Here is an 18214-nt window from a genome sequence, read left to right on the forward strand (position 1 = left end):
ATATTTGCAACAGACGTCACAAGGACTAATATCCACACAGATAAACATATTTAACAAATTCATAAGAAAAAGATAAGTGACCTGTAAAAAACTGGGCAAATATGTGAACGGGCGTTTTGCAAAAGAGGCAATTCAGATGATCATTAAACATATAATGAAGCTCAGCCTCTCTAATAGCTGGGTGATGCTAATGAAAATGAGATGCTTTCGCCCAGCAGATTGGCAAAATTAGAGAGAGATAAATCAACTGATGGTAAGGTACTGAGCTAATGGGAACTCAGATATATCACCAACAGGAGTGCAAAGTGGCATAACCGCCTTGGAGGGCAATTTGGCAGTGTTTATTAAAACAGAAAATTTTGCTTCTGGAGATACACCAACGCTCGTCCACAAGGAAGTTCACGGGAACGCTGCTTATGGTGAAGAGCTGGAACCACCAAAATGTCCACAGCAGGAGGATGGACAAAATGTATCAACGTACCATGGAATACTGCTCAGCAGAGAAATGAATGAACTATAGCTACACTTGTGCTTGGCTAGACAGCAAACACATGATCAGTGAAAAAAGCAAAATGCAAAGATAATTTCTTACGATGTAAGTTATGTAAGAAAACCATTCAAATGACACTTCTGAGCCTGGGTTTGTGCAAGTTCCCTCTACCTGAAAAACCCTTCAGCAAGCCTGTCTCCCTGCCCTCTCACTTTCCCTTCCTTCATTCCCTCCCTTCTTTAGACATGCTTGCTCGGTGCTGATAGTGCCGGAGATGAGGCCAAGGCCCCAAGATGTATCCTTGCCGTGAAAAGCATTCCACTATGATTCCAACTCCAGAATGACCCCTGACCATGGCCCCACACTAAGCCCTCACCTCAGACCCTGTGTCACATAGTCTCTCAGGGTCTGTGACATGGGGATGATCCTGTGTCCTGGCTGCACAGGCTGCTGAGAGCTTCACAGGAGAGTGTGGATGAGGTGGGCTTATGTCTCGTAAAGTGCGCGTGGGAGGGGTGGGTGCTATGGCTGACAGCAGCCTCAGCTTACGAGGGTGGTTGGTGGTGCTAAGTTCCCTGCTTTCCTTTCCCCCGTTCCTCTCCATCATCTGCCATCTTTCCCTCCTTACCTCCTTCACTTTGCTTTAGTGCCAGGCCTTGGAGCCAGGGTAAGGTGTGTGTTGGGGGGGGGCGGGGAGGGAGGGGAGGGGGTATAGGGGGTTGGTGCAGCCAAATCTCTGGGCCCAGGAGCTAAGGCCTCCTGGGCTGGGCTGGGGAGTCAGCTCTCTAAGGTCACAGGTAACCATAAAAGCAGGTGGCTGCCTCCTCCCAAAAGCCAAACAGCTTCCAAGAGGAGTAGCCATGATCACGTCCAGGGCCTCAGATGGTCACAACAGGACCCTGGAGAGAGGGTGGCCCAGAACAGCCTAATTGGGCGTGACGACAGCCCTGTGAGGCATATTAAGCTTGGAGCTGTTAGGGTGGATGGTGGAGGAACAGCGAGAGCTGGCCTGGCCACCGACCCCCACAGGGACACTTGGCTCTGGGGCTCGAGTCTTCCTGCCTGAAGGAGTGTCTGTCAGCTGGGGTTGCCAGGTGCTGCCCCAGCCTGGCTGCCAGTCCTGCTGGGAAGTGGCACTGGTGGCTCCGGGTGGCAGCTCTAGGCTCTTCTCTGTATCTTCTGATACTTGCTATGCCACCTTGGGGGGCTTCCCTCCATCCTCTGGTTCTTATTTCTACTAACAACTAACCTGTCAGCCCTTTCTCACCCACTATCTATCCTGATCCTCAAAACTACCCTGCAGGGTAGCAATTATAGTGTCTTTCTCCTCTGCTAGGGATGGGAAAACAGGCCCAGAGAGGGTAAGTAACTTAGAGGAAGCCACACAGATCACAGATGGCAGATCCAGGGTTTGAATTTCAGGCCTCTTTGACACTTAGTCCCTTCTTTGTGACACAACACCAAGTTCTCATCTCCCTGAAGCCTAGGCCAGTGGTGAGGGGAGAGTGGTTGTGCCACAGTCGTGGGAGAAAAAAGATGCTAACTTGTGATAGCCAAATCCAGTCTGAGTCCTGCTGTAGACGCTGTGTCCCCGCCATGTCATACCCCTTCTCTGGGCTGGACCAGTTGACACCCAGGATCCTTCCTGGCCTTCATGTTCAAGTCTGTGGTTTCTAGTCTTTATGGTTTCCTCAACCCCATCGCTTTCTAGCGAAGTAACCTTGAGAAGGCTCTCCTCTCTCCTTCCATTTCTGTAACATGGAACCAGTTACGCCTCTCACTGTACTTGTGGGGGTAGGCTGCTCAGGTTTATCAAGTACCCAGCACAGGGCCTGCCTGGCACATAGCAGGCACACAGTAAATTGGCATTCTCTTCTTTTCCATGCCATCCCTGAGCCTCATGTACCTTTTCAGATCCGGCTCAAATCTCACACCTTCCAGGAAACCCCCTGAGATGCTAGGAGCCTATGTTTAACAATCCCCTCACGCCTTCCTCTGTGTGTAAGACAGCCCATGCCTGCATCAGCTTACAAAGCCTGGCTCCACCCGTTAGTTTCTGTAATGCTTACCAACAACTTTCCTATTACGACTGAGGAAACTGAGAGATGTAGAGTTCTCAGGTCACTTAAATTCTCTAAGCTTCAGTTTGCTCACATTTAAAACTAGTCCCTTCCAGAGAAGGGGTGTGGCCTGCTGGGGGCATACATATTATAATAGTACCTTGCCTGTAGGTTGATGTCTAGAAATAAATGCCATAATACATAAAAATTTCTTAAAAGGGTATCCAGACAATAACATGGGCCCAAACCCTATCTCAGATATTGCTTGGATTTGCTCAATTCCGGAGCCAAAGCCTCTGACCTCCGAGCTGGGTCCCACAAAACCCAAAGTCCTGGAAATGACTCATGAGAACTCTGAAGACAGAACCATGGACAGCATCCTTAGATGCTGGGACGGGTCCAAACCCTCTGTTCAGCACCACGGACAACACCCCAGCAATCAACACCAGGGACGGGGCAACCACCGCTTGCGAGCACCCAAACAGCCCAAGGCCAAGGTCGGTGTCAAAATCTTCTCCTCCCACGCTGGGGTGGCACTGAAAGTCTCCATTTCCAGCTAGTTACCTGCTCCGCTATTTGTAACGCCCAGAATGGGCCACTTCCATTTCTATTTCCATTTGCAGTCTTTTATTTCGAAGGCTCATGTCCCCATTTCCCACCTAGTCATTTGGGTACCTCAGGGAGGCTTTTTAGGGGTACTAGGCTGGGAAAACCCACCTCCTTGGACCAGGAGAGCCTCCCAAACTCTCCCTATTTTAAAATCCTGGCCTCATTTCAGAAACAAGTAGTGATGGCCACTGGGCAGAGTGTCACAGCCAAGGTGGCAGCAAGGGACAGGCCTTCTGCCACCTCATCTCAAGGGCTGGGCTTGTTGCCCTGTTCTCAAGACACTGAATAAAAAGGAAAAGCATTTTCAGCCTGTCCTATGCCATCACTCATCCCGGAGGCCATCTTTTAATGGCTCCTCGCCCACTTGATGAGGGCTAGATTCCTGCCCTGAGTGCCTCCATCTCTGACCTCACTGGCTGCTTGCGTGGTCTCATAGCAAACATCTTGAGATGCCTTGTTCAAGGACTCCCAGGGCCTTAGCTCAGCAGGGACCCCAGCAAAGCCAGCAACAGAAGGGGAAGGCAAAGCACACAAGAATACGAGCGTCTCCCTCTGATAAATGAAAACAAGGCTGCCTTCTCAGGGTTGTCATAAAATGAGATGGTACGTCTAGCACCAAACCTGGAATATAATAGGGGCTCAGTAAATGTCTGCTGCCTTCCCGAAACAAGGAAAATATAATGATGGCAACGATGATCACTACAGATATTGAGTGCCTACTACGTGCCAGGTGCTGGGTCTAGGTCTTCAGGGTTAGGGAAGGCAAGCATTATTATACCCATTTTGTTGATAAGGAAATCAAGGCTCAGAGGCGTCAAGGAATGTGCCAAATGTCACACAGCTGAGCAAGTGACAGAACCAGATCTCCGCCCTCAAATTCCAGGCTGCTTCTCCATCTCTAGGCGATCCCTGATCACTACAATCATCCTTACTTCTTGCCTGGGAAACCCAGCATAGCCCATGCTCCGCATGCCCACACCTGGTGCTGGAAGATCTATGGCCAGCTGGTTGGCTGTTCACAAGCTTCCAGGCCCAGATACTGGAGCAGTTGAGGATAGAAGCAGAGCCCAGAATCCTCGCCCTACCAGGCCCCCAGGAGATTTCAAGGGGCTCAGATGCAGTCCCCTCCAATCTCTGCCACAGTTGCTTCCTCTCCTAATGTGGCAAGCTGGCATCTAGCCCACCTGTCTCTGTATGTCTACATCACCATCATCCCCAGCATCACTGATATCCCACACAGGGCCCTTCATGCCTGTCATACAGATGAGGACATTGAGGCCCAGGGAAGGGACAGGGATTACCCCAGGATACACGAACAGACGTGGTCCCAAGCCTCCAGCATTCTCCTCCAGGGCTCCTACCCCTAGATTATGGGCTCAATAGGGGCAGGAGCCACTATACTTGTTCACTGCTAGGTCCCCAGCACCCACCGGGCCGGGGTGTAGTAATTTTCTTTCTTCACTTCCTCTTTGGCAGGGGAGCGGGGGAGGAGGCAAAACGTATCACCCACTTTATCTCTCTCACCCAAAGAGCCTTGTACACAGTAGTCCCCTAATAAGTACTACATGATTTCATTAATTCCATAACTATTTATTGAGTGCTTAATGTGTGGCAGACACTCTGTTTTTGGGTGGTAGGACCACAGCAGTAAGAAAAAAAACACACAAATAAATGAACATTCCAATCCTCTTATGACACTGATTGGAATGAATCTTCCTGTTTCCCTACCCATTGTGAATGCCAAAAGGACAGGGGCTGTCCTTGTCAATGTCTTCTGGGCTGCATACAGTGCCCAGAACACAATATATGCTTGCTGGGTGAATATATGAGTGACTAAATGCTGGTAGAGCCATATAATAAAGGCAGCCACCATTTATTGAGAGGTTGCTCGATTCCAGGTGCTAAATGTTTGATGCACATTAATTATCTCATAGAGTCTTCCCAACAGCCTCTGTGAGATGGGCACGTTAAAGGGGGTCCTGCTAGTTATCCTGCTAGCCAGTCTTTCCTTTTGTCTAATTAACGGAAGTGCCCAGTTAGAAATATTCACATCATCAGCTTCCTTTGAAGGGCGGCCACGTGACCACATCTGGCAAATAAGATGTAGGCAAAAGTCCACTGAGTGGGCTTTTAAGAAATCTATTGTTTTCCTGATAAAAAGGACAGATGCAGAGAGCATGTCATTTTTACTTTCTTTGTCCTGGAATTCAGATACAGCATCTGGAGGTGGAGCTGCCATTTTGTAGCCACGAGGATAAAAGATGCAGCTAAGGATGGCAGGGAATTGCGCCCTTGATCATGGGCTTGAACTGCCGCTCTGGCCCTGGACTGCCTGCCTCTGGGATCTCTGTTATATGAAAAGAATAACCTCCTGGGTGTTTATACCACTGCTATTTTTTTTCTTCTGTTACATGCAGCCAAATGCAATTCCAACTGATCCAGTAGTATAACAAGTGAGGCTCAGAGAGGTCAAGTGATTTCCCCGAAGTCACACAGCAGGTAAACAGATCTGGAATTGGCCTGTGGGTCTAGTGTAGGTAAGTGTATCAGCCTGAGCTCACTCTACCACCTATGTCATTCCCACCTGCAGTCTCAGGATGCGAGGAAGCCCCTCCCCACACCCAGCACTTGGCTCTCCTCTAAGACTCTTTCTGACTGCTCTGAGTCTGGCTCTAAGTTCCCCTGAGGTCTCCTCTCTTAGCTAACTCCGCCTCCAGCTACACACAGGTCCAGATCCTCCCTTCAAAACTTGCCTGTCTCAAGTCCCAGATTTCTGTTCAGATCAGTGAAGTGCTCTCCTCTCTGCTCACCCACCTCCACTTGGTCCACAATCCCCCACTGACTGCCCCCAACAGTGTGCACAGCAGGCTCTTGATCAATCTTTGCAGACAGGTCTCCTGCTTCCCACCTCTTCCCCTCCAGGGAGGATCCTGCACCCACCACCAGAATGACCTTCCTCAAGAGCAGTTCTGACTGAACTGGCATTCAAGGCCTTCAGGATCATGCTCCTGCCACCTTCCCATGGAATTAGAAGGAATTTACTCTTGCTCTTCCCTCTCTACACCCCCCCACCCCCCCCCACTCCTTGACCCTGAACAACATTTGTAGAGTTAGCTCCAACTTCAGGTCACAGAGAGGACCCCTCTGACCACCCTTCCTTGAACAAGCACCCACCACCACCACCACCCTATGCCAACCCTCCCTCAGTCTTTAAGTCTCTTTGCGCACAACTGAGAATCTTGTTAATTCACAGGTTTGCATGTTGGTCATCTACACAACCCCCCCACCCCCACCCAACACACACACACACACACACACACACACACACACACACTCATCAGAAACAGAGCTTCTTGAGGGCAGGGAGCAAACCCATCCTTGCCATCAGTTCCCCCAGGGCCTGGCATGAGGCCTGGCGCTCAGGCTCAATCAGGAGGTGCTGAATGAAGCTTCAACTCACTTCCTGCTCCTTTCCGCGCCTTCCCGCCACCCACTTTCTACTCCAGCCAAACAGAACAACTCGAGCTTCCCTGAACCCTCCTATTGCAGCTGGTGCCCAGAGCCTCCCTGCAACTCTGCCTCCAGCCAGGCCTTCCTCTCCCTTCCATCCATCAAAACCAAGCTGTTCTGTGTCTCATTGTCCTCAGGATATTGCTTCTATCTCAGCACCAACAGGCTTAAAGCAGATGGGCATTCCATATTCTGGCGGGGGTGAATGGAACTTTAGGACAGCGCTGTGTGTGTGTGTGTGTGTGTGTGTGTGTGTGTGTGTGTGTGTGTGTGTGTGTCTCAGGGGGACTGGCCCCTTACACTCTACCCTGAACATGGCAGCCCCTGTATGCCCTTATTCTTGCATTTCTGCCTCTGGTTACCCCTACTTGAGCTAATTCTGAAAGGCTCCAGTATTCCCTGAGTAGCCACAGCTGTAAGAAAGGAGAAGAGAAAAAAACCACAAATATTTACTGAGCTTCTATGATGTACCAGGCATTGTTCTTGGCCCAATAATAATGATGTCAATGATGACGATGGTAGTAATAGTGGCTAGTATTTGCTGAGCGCTCAGCATGAGCCTGACACCATCCCTATGGGCTTTTAATCAGACAGGTCCTATTATTACCATCCTCATTTTGAAGAAAAAGAGGCTCAGAGAGATGGAGACACCTGCCCAAGGTCACAGAGACATAAGCAGTCTTGGGCTCGGGTCTGTAATTAAAATCCTTCTCCTCTTCCAAGTTGAGCTGGGCAAGACCGAGGTATCTTGGTGGTGGTGGGGGAGGGGGCGGGGGAGGAGGAACTGCTTCGTCTTGCAAACTCCTCCTGCCTCTGAACGCAAAGCTGGAAGCCACAACTCCCTGACCAGAGGGTTCTCCTGAGGGAAGTCTGGGCTTGTAAGACTTACCCTCATCTGCAAGGCTGTAGAACAGTGCTCCAGCCCCGCCAGAGGACCAGGCCTGAGGAGCCGTGGGGTGGACGGAAGTCAGTGAGCCTGGGCTCTGCTTCCCCAGTAAGGCTGAAGATTTTCCCAACAGCCAGGGCCAAATTTATCTGCCAATCCCCCGAAGAGCTGATTCCAGCGTCTGTCTGGAAATGTCAGCCCGTGTGGTTGGAGGAACGTGGGGAGAGTTTTCCTCTAAATAGCAGGAAGCATATGGGAGGCGGATGGCACCCGCCACCCCAACTTGCCAGCTCTCGCTCAAGCAAGAGCTAAAAGGGGCCCAGAGGGTCTGGAATTCCTACCTCCTCCGGGGAGATTGTGGGGGGTTGGAGACAGAGACAGTGGCAATAACAGGGCAGAGCGTGGGTCCTGAAGGACAGGAGGGCAGGAGCACCTGACTGACAGACAAGCAACCTGTGCTCCTCAGACAAGAGTGACACACCCAAGAATTTAGTATAATATCAACAACAGCAATGACTGTCAGTCGCCACTCTGGGAGCACTCTGCTATGTGACAAATGTAGGTTAAGCACTTTATTTGGATGATTTCACTTAAACTTTGCAACCAGCTCTTAGGGGCTGCTATCTCCCCCATATTACAGATGAGGAAACAGGCTCAGGAAAGGAAAAACATGAAATCAGACTCTCTGGGCTAGAAAGGACCTTCCAGATCCTCCACTGAATCACAAATACTCTACAAACTTTTCAGTCAAGCTGTGGTGCAGCTGTTGCTTGAATACGGCCAGTGATGGAGAGCTCACTACCACTCATTACCCATCTGTGGAGAGCAATTTGTAGCTAAAGGTTTTCCTAGTCTAAGTTGGAATCTGTTTCCCTAGAACTTTTCACCAAGGTCTGAGTGCCAGACCCAGACCCTGTCTTCCCCCACAGAGACAGAAATGCAGGGAGCAAGGTCCCTCAAGATCCCTGGTTTCCCCTCTGCAGGTGACACACTCCAGTTCCCTTGGCCAGCTCTGCACCCCTGCCCATGGTAACCAGCACAGCCCCTAGTCACTTATTGTGTGCCAGGCACCGTGCAAAGCCAGCCCCATACACACCCTCCTCCAACCCTCTCCACAATCCATAGGGAGGTGCTGTCATCACCCCATTTTACAGAGGAGCAAACAGGCTCCATGAAGGGAAGAGACTTGCCCCAGATACTGGGTGGGAATGTGGGAACACTGGAGGTCTCCCTGGGCTGCTGCTCTAAGTCTCATGACAGCTGAAGAGTTCCCTGCTGGCCCCACCTGGGGACCCTCTCACTGACACTTGACCCAACCTTAGCCAGGATTCACTTTGACATTGGTCCAAAGCCCCCAAACCCCCACTAGCCCCTGTAGGATCAAACTTAGCCTTCCTTCTCTCTCTGCAGCATCTGCTAAGTCCCCAGGTCCTATTAAATCTCCCCTTTAAACACTCTTCAGAGCCATCCTCGTGGTCCTGCCCTGCCCACTGTCACCCCCAACTGTCATCAGCCCAATGTAAGGACCTTTCTAACACCCAGACCCGTCCTACCCTGGGTTCCCTCCAACCCCAAGGATCAAATGCAAATTCCTTGGCCCAAGAGTTGAGGCCTTCCATGCTGTGGCCTAGGCTGAGTTCTCCAGCCCTCTCTCCCCAGCAGCCCCTTACGCCCTGGGGCCTAAGAGCTTAGAGAGAGGCAGGTGGGCCTTTTGTATAGTGCAGGTCCTCTATCTGATTCACACCTCCCCGTTGTTTCTCCTGAACCCCTCCCTATTCATCCTTCAAGACTTTGCTCAGAGGGGCAGAATCAATTGGTCTCGCCCCGGAGATCCCTGAGTGATTGGCACACCCCTTTGATTTGCCATGTATCACATGCACCTCTCTCCTTAGCTGAACTGTGAACTCCCCCTGGGAGGGGCTACTCTAATGCATCTTTGTAACACAGCGCCGGGCACATGGTAGACGCTAATAAATGTTTGTGGAGTGTGAGGATGAATGATTAAATGGGGACCCTAGGGCACGATGAAGTATTAGAGACAATCCATAAAACATGGCTCGTGCATGTCACAGCTTTGATGTATCAGAAACAAAAAGTGCGGCTGTCAAAATAAATAGTCACAATACATTTGATTAATGAGGACTTTGCTGGCTGCCTCCAAATTTAGAAGGGCATCAGGGGACAACCTGGGATGTTTGGAGCGTCCAGAAAACAAGCTGTCCAAGTCTGAGTAGCTGAAGTAGCCAGGGCTCACCTGAAGGGTAGAAGGAGGCGAGCAGGAGGGCCATGGAGGGGCAAGGGGTAGAAGAGACTGGGCCCATGTTCCAGACCTGCCTCTGAGTTGCTCTGTGTTGTTGCATAGGCGGCTTGGCCTCTCTGAACCTCAGTTTCCTCTTTGTAAAATGCAAAGGGCATTTGGAAAACTGATTGAGGCAGATGTGTATTCAAACTCCTAAGCACTCCCTCTGCTGTCAGGTTGATGGGACTCTCTCTGTCCACCCTTCTCCATTCAAGCTCCCAGCAGGGTTTGCAGACATCCAGGGCTCCCTGGTCTGTCCTGAAAATGCAGGCCCCTGCTAGGCCTCCTGGCATGTCATTTGGGAGAGAGACCTCAGTGGCAGACGGGAGGGAAGTGTTCTAGGTGTGCCTCATGCAGTGGCAAGATTATGGACTTGATCCTTGGAAGGAGACTTCTAACCAGAGGTGGAGGGAGTAGAGAGTGAACCCCCATCTCTGAGGGTATGCAAGCAGTGGCTGATACCTTGGGACCAGGAATTCTGACCCAGAGTAGAAAAGAATTTAGACCAGTTGATACTGAAGGTTCCCTTGAGGGACCACTGGGTCTCTTCTCTCCTTTCCCATGTGGGACCTTGACTTGACCCCTCCAAGGTGGGGCTCTCAGTACCAGCCAGACTGAGCTTGCTGATGCGTCTCTTCTCCCACAATATCCCTAAGAGACTCCCCACTGTCTTCAAGCTCAAGTCCAAGCTTTTATTCTGGCATTCAAGGCCCCTGTGGTCTGAGCCGGCTGCTGTACCTCCACTGGTTGTTCCCCCTACCACACGCCTTGGGGCCCGTGACATGTTTCTCCTTCCTACAATGGTCTTCCTGTTCTCTTCTTGGCTACTCAGCTTAGGTGCCACCTCCTCCAGGAAGCCTTCCTTGCTCCCATGCTGGCCCTGTATGCACACCCACATCCCTGATGAATCATCTGTGGGCTCCTCTCACTCCCCCCAGAACTGCAAGACCCTTGAGGGCCAGCAAGGCTCCCTCTCAGGCCCAGCACAGGCCCCGACAGAGAGGGCTGATGTCTACTGAGCTGGACTGGCACTTCAGAGATTATGATATCCTGATTTTAAGTCTCAAGCTGCCTCAGTGAGCTTCTGACTGTTAAGATCTGGGCTCAGAACTCCTTTCGTTAGTTGTATTGTTTTTTTCTGATTATGAAAGTCACGTATCTTGGGAAATTCAGATAAATACAGGATGGGGGATTTGCTGTGTTTGGCCACTGTTTAGCCTCCATTTAGCCCACAGCTTACTTTTCTGTTTGGGGAGCTACCCTTTCCCACTCTCCATTGGTGAAGTTCTGGTGGTGTTGACTCCATCCCCAGCTGGGGTGGGGGTGGGGGGCAGTGCATAGGTCCAGGCTGCCAACCAAAGCAGAGCCATGGAGCGAGAGGCGGGCACATGCATAAATTAGACCAATCAATGCCGGGACTCCATTCCAGGACTTGTTTTTGAGCTATCTGAGAAGAAGTCTTGCACATTCCTCTGGACAGACATCATATCTCCTGTACAAGACAGCCCTATAAGAACACGGGAACAACCCAAAGGAACACAGCTGAGAAACGGTGAGAGAAATTGGGTCCTGGTGACAGTGTCTGAGTCCCTGGATTCAGCTGAGCCTGAAGCTAGTTACCTCTAGACCTCACAATTATAAACCAATAAATTTCATTTCTGTTTAAGCCAGTTTGGGCTAGGTTTTCCGTCACTTGTACTTGAGGAGCGCCTGAAGGATACAAACATATGTCACCATCCAGAGGAAACCCCTATGAACAATGCGATGGTTGTCCTTCTGGGCATTTCTCTGGCCAAACGCATGCATGGTTCATATATTTTTCCTAAAAAAAATAAATGAGATCATACAATATACACCGTTTTGTAACCTCCTATTTTTCCCTCAACAATGCACCACGGACATGTTTCCATGTCAACAGTATAGATCTATGGCACTGTTTCTACAGCCTCTGAGAACACCATTGTCTGGCTGGACCGTAATTTATTTAACCATCTCTTGCTCATAGATAATTGGGCTGTTTCTAATTTATCACTGTCATCAAAAAAGTGCAATGAACTTACTTGTAAAATGCATATGTTTGCTCTTGCTGTATTATTTATGACTACGATTCCAAGAGTTTGACTTCACGAGTGTATGTTTCTCTGCCTGAGATTTCAGGTTCTCTCAGTGCCTGTAAGGTAGTATCTGTCTTTCCCAGCAGGTTTAATGGTTATCAAAAACAAGCAAATCCAGGGCCAGGGTGTCCCCATAACAGCAGCTCTGGTGAGAGGGTTCATTAGCCACGCAAGTGGGTTGGTGGGGAAGCAGCTGGGGCTTGGGGTGCGGGCAGTCCTGGCCTTGGGTCCAGCGGTCATATGTGCCCAGCTGATCTGTTCACCTCCCTGGGCCTCATCCTCCAAATGGGTCTGACTCTCAGTAACTAAGAGAAGAGGCAAACCTGGGGGACAAGTCAGTACTGACAGCCCCGGCGGGACAAGAGAGCACACAGTAGGTGTCACCTCTGGCAGTTACAGTGATAACAGCAGCAGCTACAATGATGCAACAGATTATTCTAACCTAGGGGTTGGCAAACTGTGGCTTGCAAGCCACATGCGGCTCTTTGGGTATGTTCTGTCTCAAAAGTTTGCCGACCCCTGCAAGAGCCAATCCTGTCCCTCACAACAATTTAAAAATTATTCGAGAGCCATAAATATATTTTTACATAATCACCATTATGTGAATAATATCCTTTAAAAATTTTATAAATGGGGCTGGCCGAGTGGCGCGTTGGTTAAGAGCTGGCTTGGGACGCCAGAGGGCCCCGGTTCGGATCCCACATATGAGGGCCAGTGACACTGCCCTCTACAGCTAAGATGCTGAACAACAGCTCAACCTGGAGCTGGGCTGCCGTGAGGGGCCGGCGACGGCGTAGGCTGCAGCCCCTGCTGCAGTGGGTTGCCATGGGCTACCGTGTGTAGCCAGCAGCCAGCAGCCAGCGTGAGCGGCCAGCAGCCGCAGTGAGCGGCCCGTCCAGAAGCCGCTGACTTATCTGCCTCGCCCGGGAAGAGCGCAATGATGGTGCCAACTTGGGCCAGTGAAGCAACGTCCTCCACAACTAGACTGAAGAACAAAACGACAGCAACTTGTCTGTTCCCCTTCCCCCAATTCCCCAGCGCTGTTCCCATCCTCCAATTCCCCAATAAAAAAATCTTTAAAAAAAAATTTTATAAATGAAACTGTGATAGTTTTATTTTCATTTTCAATTTTACTTTAGAGCCACATGTATGTACCCAAAGAGCCGCATGTGGCTCATGAGCTGCAGTTTGCTGGCCACTGGCGGCTCTTCCATCTCAAAAGTTTGCAGACCCCTGTTCTAGCCCTCTACATGTTTAAACTCACTAAGCCGCAAACCCATCCTTGGACGCTCTTCTTGTCTCTGTTTCATGGAAGGGAAAACTCAGACTCAGAGAGGGCGAGTGACTTGTCCCAGGTCACACGGCCAAGAAATGGTAGAGCTTGAGGTACGCTGACTCCCCAGCTCACACCTTATCCCATTTTACTGGAGAAGGTAGCAGGAGAGGAGAGCCGCCCCAGGCAGGACTGTGGAAGTCCTAAAACTCCTGTTCCTCCCCACAAGTCCTAATACTCAGCAAAGACTCCAAATCCAGAAAAGCATAAAGAAGACAACACTGATCTCCCATGCCTCCACGCCCCAGAAGAAAGCACTGTGAACAGTTTTCAGAAACACATATCGTTCTCACAAAAATGATATCATGCCACCTATGCTGTTTTATAATTGCTCCTTCTTCAACTCTATAACACACGATGAAGTTCTTTCTGCAACAGGAAATTTAGACCCATGGCCCCATTTCTAACAGCTGCAGTGGGTGCCACTGTATGGCTGCAGTAAATGGATTTAACTAGGCCCCTGGTGACAGACAAATGTGTTCCCAGTTGTCCTTCTACTTATCAGCAACACTACAGTGAACGCTCTCCAGCATGGCTGGATCCCTGTCATCCTTCAAGTCCCAGCTCAAATGCCACCTTCTTAGACAAGCTATCTCAGACCGTAGGTTCCCCTACCCTTTATAACGTTACCATGCTAATTTTCTTCACTGCACTGATGGAGTCTCTGCTTATTCAGTTTATTTATTTGGGTGGTTGTAGAATAGCTGTCTCTCCCCAAGGCCATGTGCTCTCTGAGGGGCAAAGACAAGCAGGGACTAGCACTCTATACATGTCCTGGGAAGGCAGGAATGCCTCTGGGGCTGGTGCTGTTTGCAGAGTAGACACCCCTACTTCAGGGCTTGGAGACACCTCTGCATGCCACCACCGGGACTACATCCCCAGCACCAGTTCAGAGACCCACAGATCTGCCTTAAAACTCAATTCCCGGGCCAGCCGAGTGGCTCAGTTGGTTAAGAGCTCGCTCAAGAGTTTGAGCTCTGAGCAACAGCGGTTTGAGTCCAGCCCGAGCTGAGCAGCCGCTGAGCTGCCAACAGGTAGCAGGATGGCTCAGCTAAAAAACAAAACAAAACTCAATTCCATTCATGGGTTGCTTGGAGCTTCCATGCCAGGTGCCTGCCCTGCCAGGAACCCAGCACTGAGTAGTGCTTGCTAAACATAGGAGACGGCGCTGGAGACTGGGAGAGCTGGCATAGTGGCTCCACCATTCACTGGCTGTGTGGCTGTGGGCCAGTCATTTGCTCTTTCAAGGTCTTAGTCTCCTCATCTGTAAAATGGGACCAGTACCGCTCATCTCATGGGGTTGTTCTGAAGACTAAGGAAGATAATGGATGTGTTTAGCACATAGTAGGTCCTCAGGAAACGGCAATTGGGCCTCACATGCAGTTAGTTCAGAGGTTGGGCCTGACCGTCTCACCTTGAATGATTCCTGGGCATGCCCTGGCCTCCTCCGCTGGTCTGTCCCATTCCTGTCCTTAAATGGCTAAATGCTTTGCTCTGACCCCTTGTCAGACTCCCAGATGCCTCATCCACTGCCTATGGTCACAGACACCTGCCTGTCCTCCCAAGACTTATGAATGTAAAAGACACTGACAGATGTCTCAGAAACAAATGGAGAAACCCCTGCCCTTTAGGGGAGGAACTTCCTGGCCCCCAATTCTCAAACACAGGACAGTGATGCCAGCCTGAGTCAGCCTGTCTGGCTTCTCATCCCATCTCCCCCACCTGAGCGCTCTTTGACCGCATGACAAGTAACTTGACCTCTCTAAGCCTCACTTTCCTCCTCTGCAAAATAGGAAGAATAACAGAATCCACGAGGATTCAATGAGATAAGCTAAAATGCTGAGCAAGAGCCCGGCCTTTGGTAAATGCTCAATAAATATTAACTATTATTGTTATAATTGCTTTTCAGCCTTTTTACTGGGAAATGTAATATATAGAGGAAAGTACATAAAACAAAAATGTTTACTGCAATAAATTACCACGAAACAAAGAGTTGTGTGGCCACCACCTGGGTCAATTAAAAGAACACTGCCAGCTCCTTAGGGACCCCTCCTGCCCCTCCCAATCATTATATCCTCTTTCCTCCACAAAGGCAATCCTTTTCCGACTTTTATAGTACTGCTACGATTAATAATAAGTGAAAAAAAAAAGTGTGGCTACTCTTCCCCGGCCCAGCCAGGCTCCCAGACCCCTGTCTGCCTCTGCCCTGGGCACAGAGATTCCCCACCCAATTTCCTGACTTCGGCTCTGGCTGTTCTTTAAATAACCAGCTTGTTAGCAAAATAGCAGCAGTAACACCTCCCTCACGGCCGCCCAGTCCTCCATCTTTCTGTCCAATGCTGACGGCTGCTACCCCAGCTCCTGCCAAGGAATCCCGTTCTGTGTCACTGAGCCACACATACCAGGGGCTGCCAGTGATGCTATGCTCTCAGTGGCCATATCCTGTCCGTCTGGCTGTGCCCTGGCCTGGGGGGAGGGGCTAAGGTGGGCACTGAACGGCAGTAATTTTCAGGAAAGATGGGATGTTGACAGCTGAGCCCTCGCCCCCAGACCCATACCATCAGCCTCCCACAGGGTCATCAGGAGTTTAACTGTGATGATGAAGAAAAGGAAGCACCTAGTGCAATGCGAGGCACATAATAATTGCTCAAGAAATGCTCGCAGTTATTCAGGTTGCTCCTGTTACATATTTAGTCTCCCGGGAGGACACATAGGGATGAGGGCACAACCAGGAGCGTTTGCAAATGACTGAATCCCACAGACACAGTTCTCAAACTGAGACGTCCTCATCCGTTCTTTTCCTGAGACAGTTTCTCAGCCAAATGCGACTGCTGTCTACAGTCCCGACAACAGGCCAGGGACAGATCAGGGGAGCTGGGCTGGGGGCAGCTAATTAACAGGGCTCTTTTCACAGTTATTAAGGATAAGGCTGGCACTACACAAGTGTGTGGCTCCTTGTTCTTGGAAAAGCACTTTTACTTTCATTATCGACAGCGAAGTTCACGGGGTTTTTCTTATCTTATGACATTTGCATATTTATACATATTTACGAGACTTTTTCCTTCTCATAACCATCCCATCGGGGAGGCTGGGCACTGTTGGCAGATGAGAGAATCAAGACCACAGGGGCTGGCTGCCCTACTGAAGGCCTGAGCTGACCGCACGCTCTCTGGGGTCAGCAGAGACCAGCAATTAAAAGGCCCCTGAATAGCTCATGGGTCCTAATGATGTTTGGGTGGAGGTAGGTGAGAGAACCTTCTCTCTTCTTCTTCTTTCCTTCCTCTCACACTATTTACTGTGTACCCATTATATGCCAGGAGCCGTGCCAGCTGCTGGCTGTCCAGTGGGGGGATGAAGCAGTTCGTTCTCACCCGTGGGGAGCTAAGGCCACATGAGGAGGCAGATTGTAAACCAACGGTCCCACGTAGCGCTGAGTACTTGCTGGGTGACCCTGGGCAAGCCCCTTGCGCCCCTTGGCCTCCTTGTCTTGAACTAGACTAGTCAGGCCTGCCCATGGCCCAGGGAGGTGGTGGTCGGATGAGATGCAGGGACAAGGTGAGCGTCCGGCGCCATGTTGGCACTGAGTGGGGGCATGCAATTAGGATCATGGTTGGGGCGAAGATGATGGGATCAGGTTTGGGGTGGTGTGGGTGGGAGGCTCTCTGACCATCCATCTGGAATCCTCAGATGGATGGTCAGAGATGCTGACAGACCCCTGAGCCTCATCCCGTGTTGAGGTTAGATCAGGTAGGAACTAGAAGAGTGTGAGTGGAACAGGCTAGAGGGGCAGGAACAACAGGGCTCCCCCAGATTCAGGAACTCTGATGGCCTTGCCTCAGCCCCAGCATGGCTCCATTCCTGAGCCTCTGTCACCAGCTGCTGCAGCTCCTTGGGGGTGACAAGAGCTGGTCTTTGAGGTGGACTGAACAGGGCTTGCTGTGCTCCTCAGGCAAGTGGCTTCCCCTCTCTGAGACTGTTTTCTCTGTAAAAAGGGCGCAGTCACCATGCCCACCTTTTGGGTTGTTGGGAGGACTGCGTAAGACAAGCAGTTAAACTATAAATTGAACCCAGACATTTAAAAGCTCTCACTGAGATCCCTTTGCCAGGCATGTGGGCGCCACTGGGTGCGAAAGCTGGGCATTTCCCAACTGTGCCAAGCATGGGTGGGCGGGTGAGCGCCCTGATTCCGTGTGCCCAGGCTGGTGGACGTAGTTACTTACCAACCAGATAGCTACGTGCAGAGGGAAAACAGGAACCGGTCGGGGACCAGCAGGCGTCACCTCGGGAGCGGGCGCTGGACTTAGGGCTGGCACACACATCCCTCCGAGCACTCAGTCAGAGATGCTGGCAGCAAGCAGCGTGTGACAGGGACCCTCCAGTGCCCAGAGTGACCAGGTTCTGACCACCAGGCACCCGGCAGAGAAGAGGCACCAGTGCCTGCAGGAATGCGGGAGAATGTCAATTAGTAGGCACCTAGGATAATCTTCCACCTTGAGACCCCTGGGCTGGCCCTGGAGACGCTGGGGAGGGAGACACCATGCAGCAATCAGAGAAACCCAAGCGTTTGTACAACACTACATTTTCCAAAGCACTATGGCATCCCTGCTCATGTGAGCCCCACATTGCTTTTCAGAGGCTATTTGCATGTCATGCATATTTACAATGCCTTTCCCACCACCCACAGAATCCCCACAGCAGCTGGGAAGCTGGGTTCCAAAGGCTCCGGTCCTCCCTGTCTTGCTTCTCCCTCCTTTTCCCTGGATGGGGGCAGTCGGGAAAGCCACACAGTCCTGAGTTCAGATCCCAGCTCAGCCCCTCCCTCGCTGAACAACACTGGGCAGGCAGCTGCCCTGTTCTGAGCCTCAGTTTCCCTACTTGTCAAATGGGAATAAGAGTGTCTCCTCTGAGGGATA

General features: G+C 50.8%; 1 protein-coding gene across 6 annotated transcripts in view; it reads right to left on the reverse strand.

The window, feature by feature from the left end:
• Positions 1-18214, reverse strand: part of DLGAP4 (DLG associated protein 4) — a 197949-nt gene that overhangs the window by 124546 nt on the left and 55189 nt on the right. For 5 of the 6 annotated variants that reach the window (XM_019655199.1, XM_019655197.1, XM_019655194.1 and 2 more), the window contains exon 2: positions 17522-17738. The exons of the other annotated variant lie outside the window; for it this stretch is intronic. The gene's annotated coding sequence lies outside the window, so the exon portion shown is untranslated. The remainder of the gene's footprint in view (positions 1-17521; positions 17739-18214) is intronic. 6 annotated transcript variants of the gene reach the window in all.

The sequence above is a fragment of the Hipposideros armiger genome, unplaced genomic scaffold (genome assembly GCF_001890085.2).
Source record: "Hipposideros armiger isolate ML-2016 unplaced genomic scaffold, ASM189008v1 scaffold_238, whole genome shotgun sequence".
Lineage (NCBI taxonomy): Eukaryota > Metazoa > Chordata > Mammalia > Chiroptera > Hipposideridae > Hipposideros > Hipposideros armiger.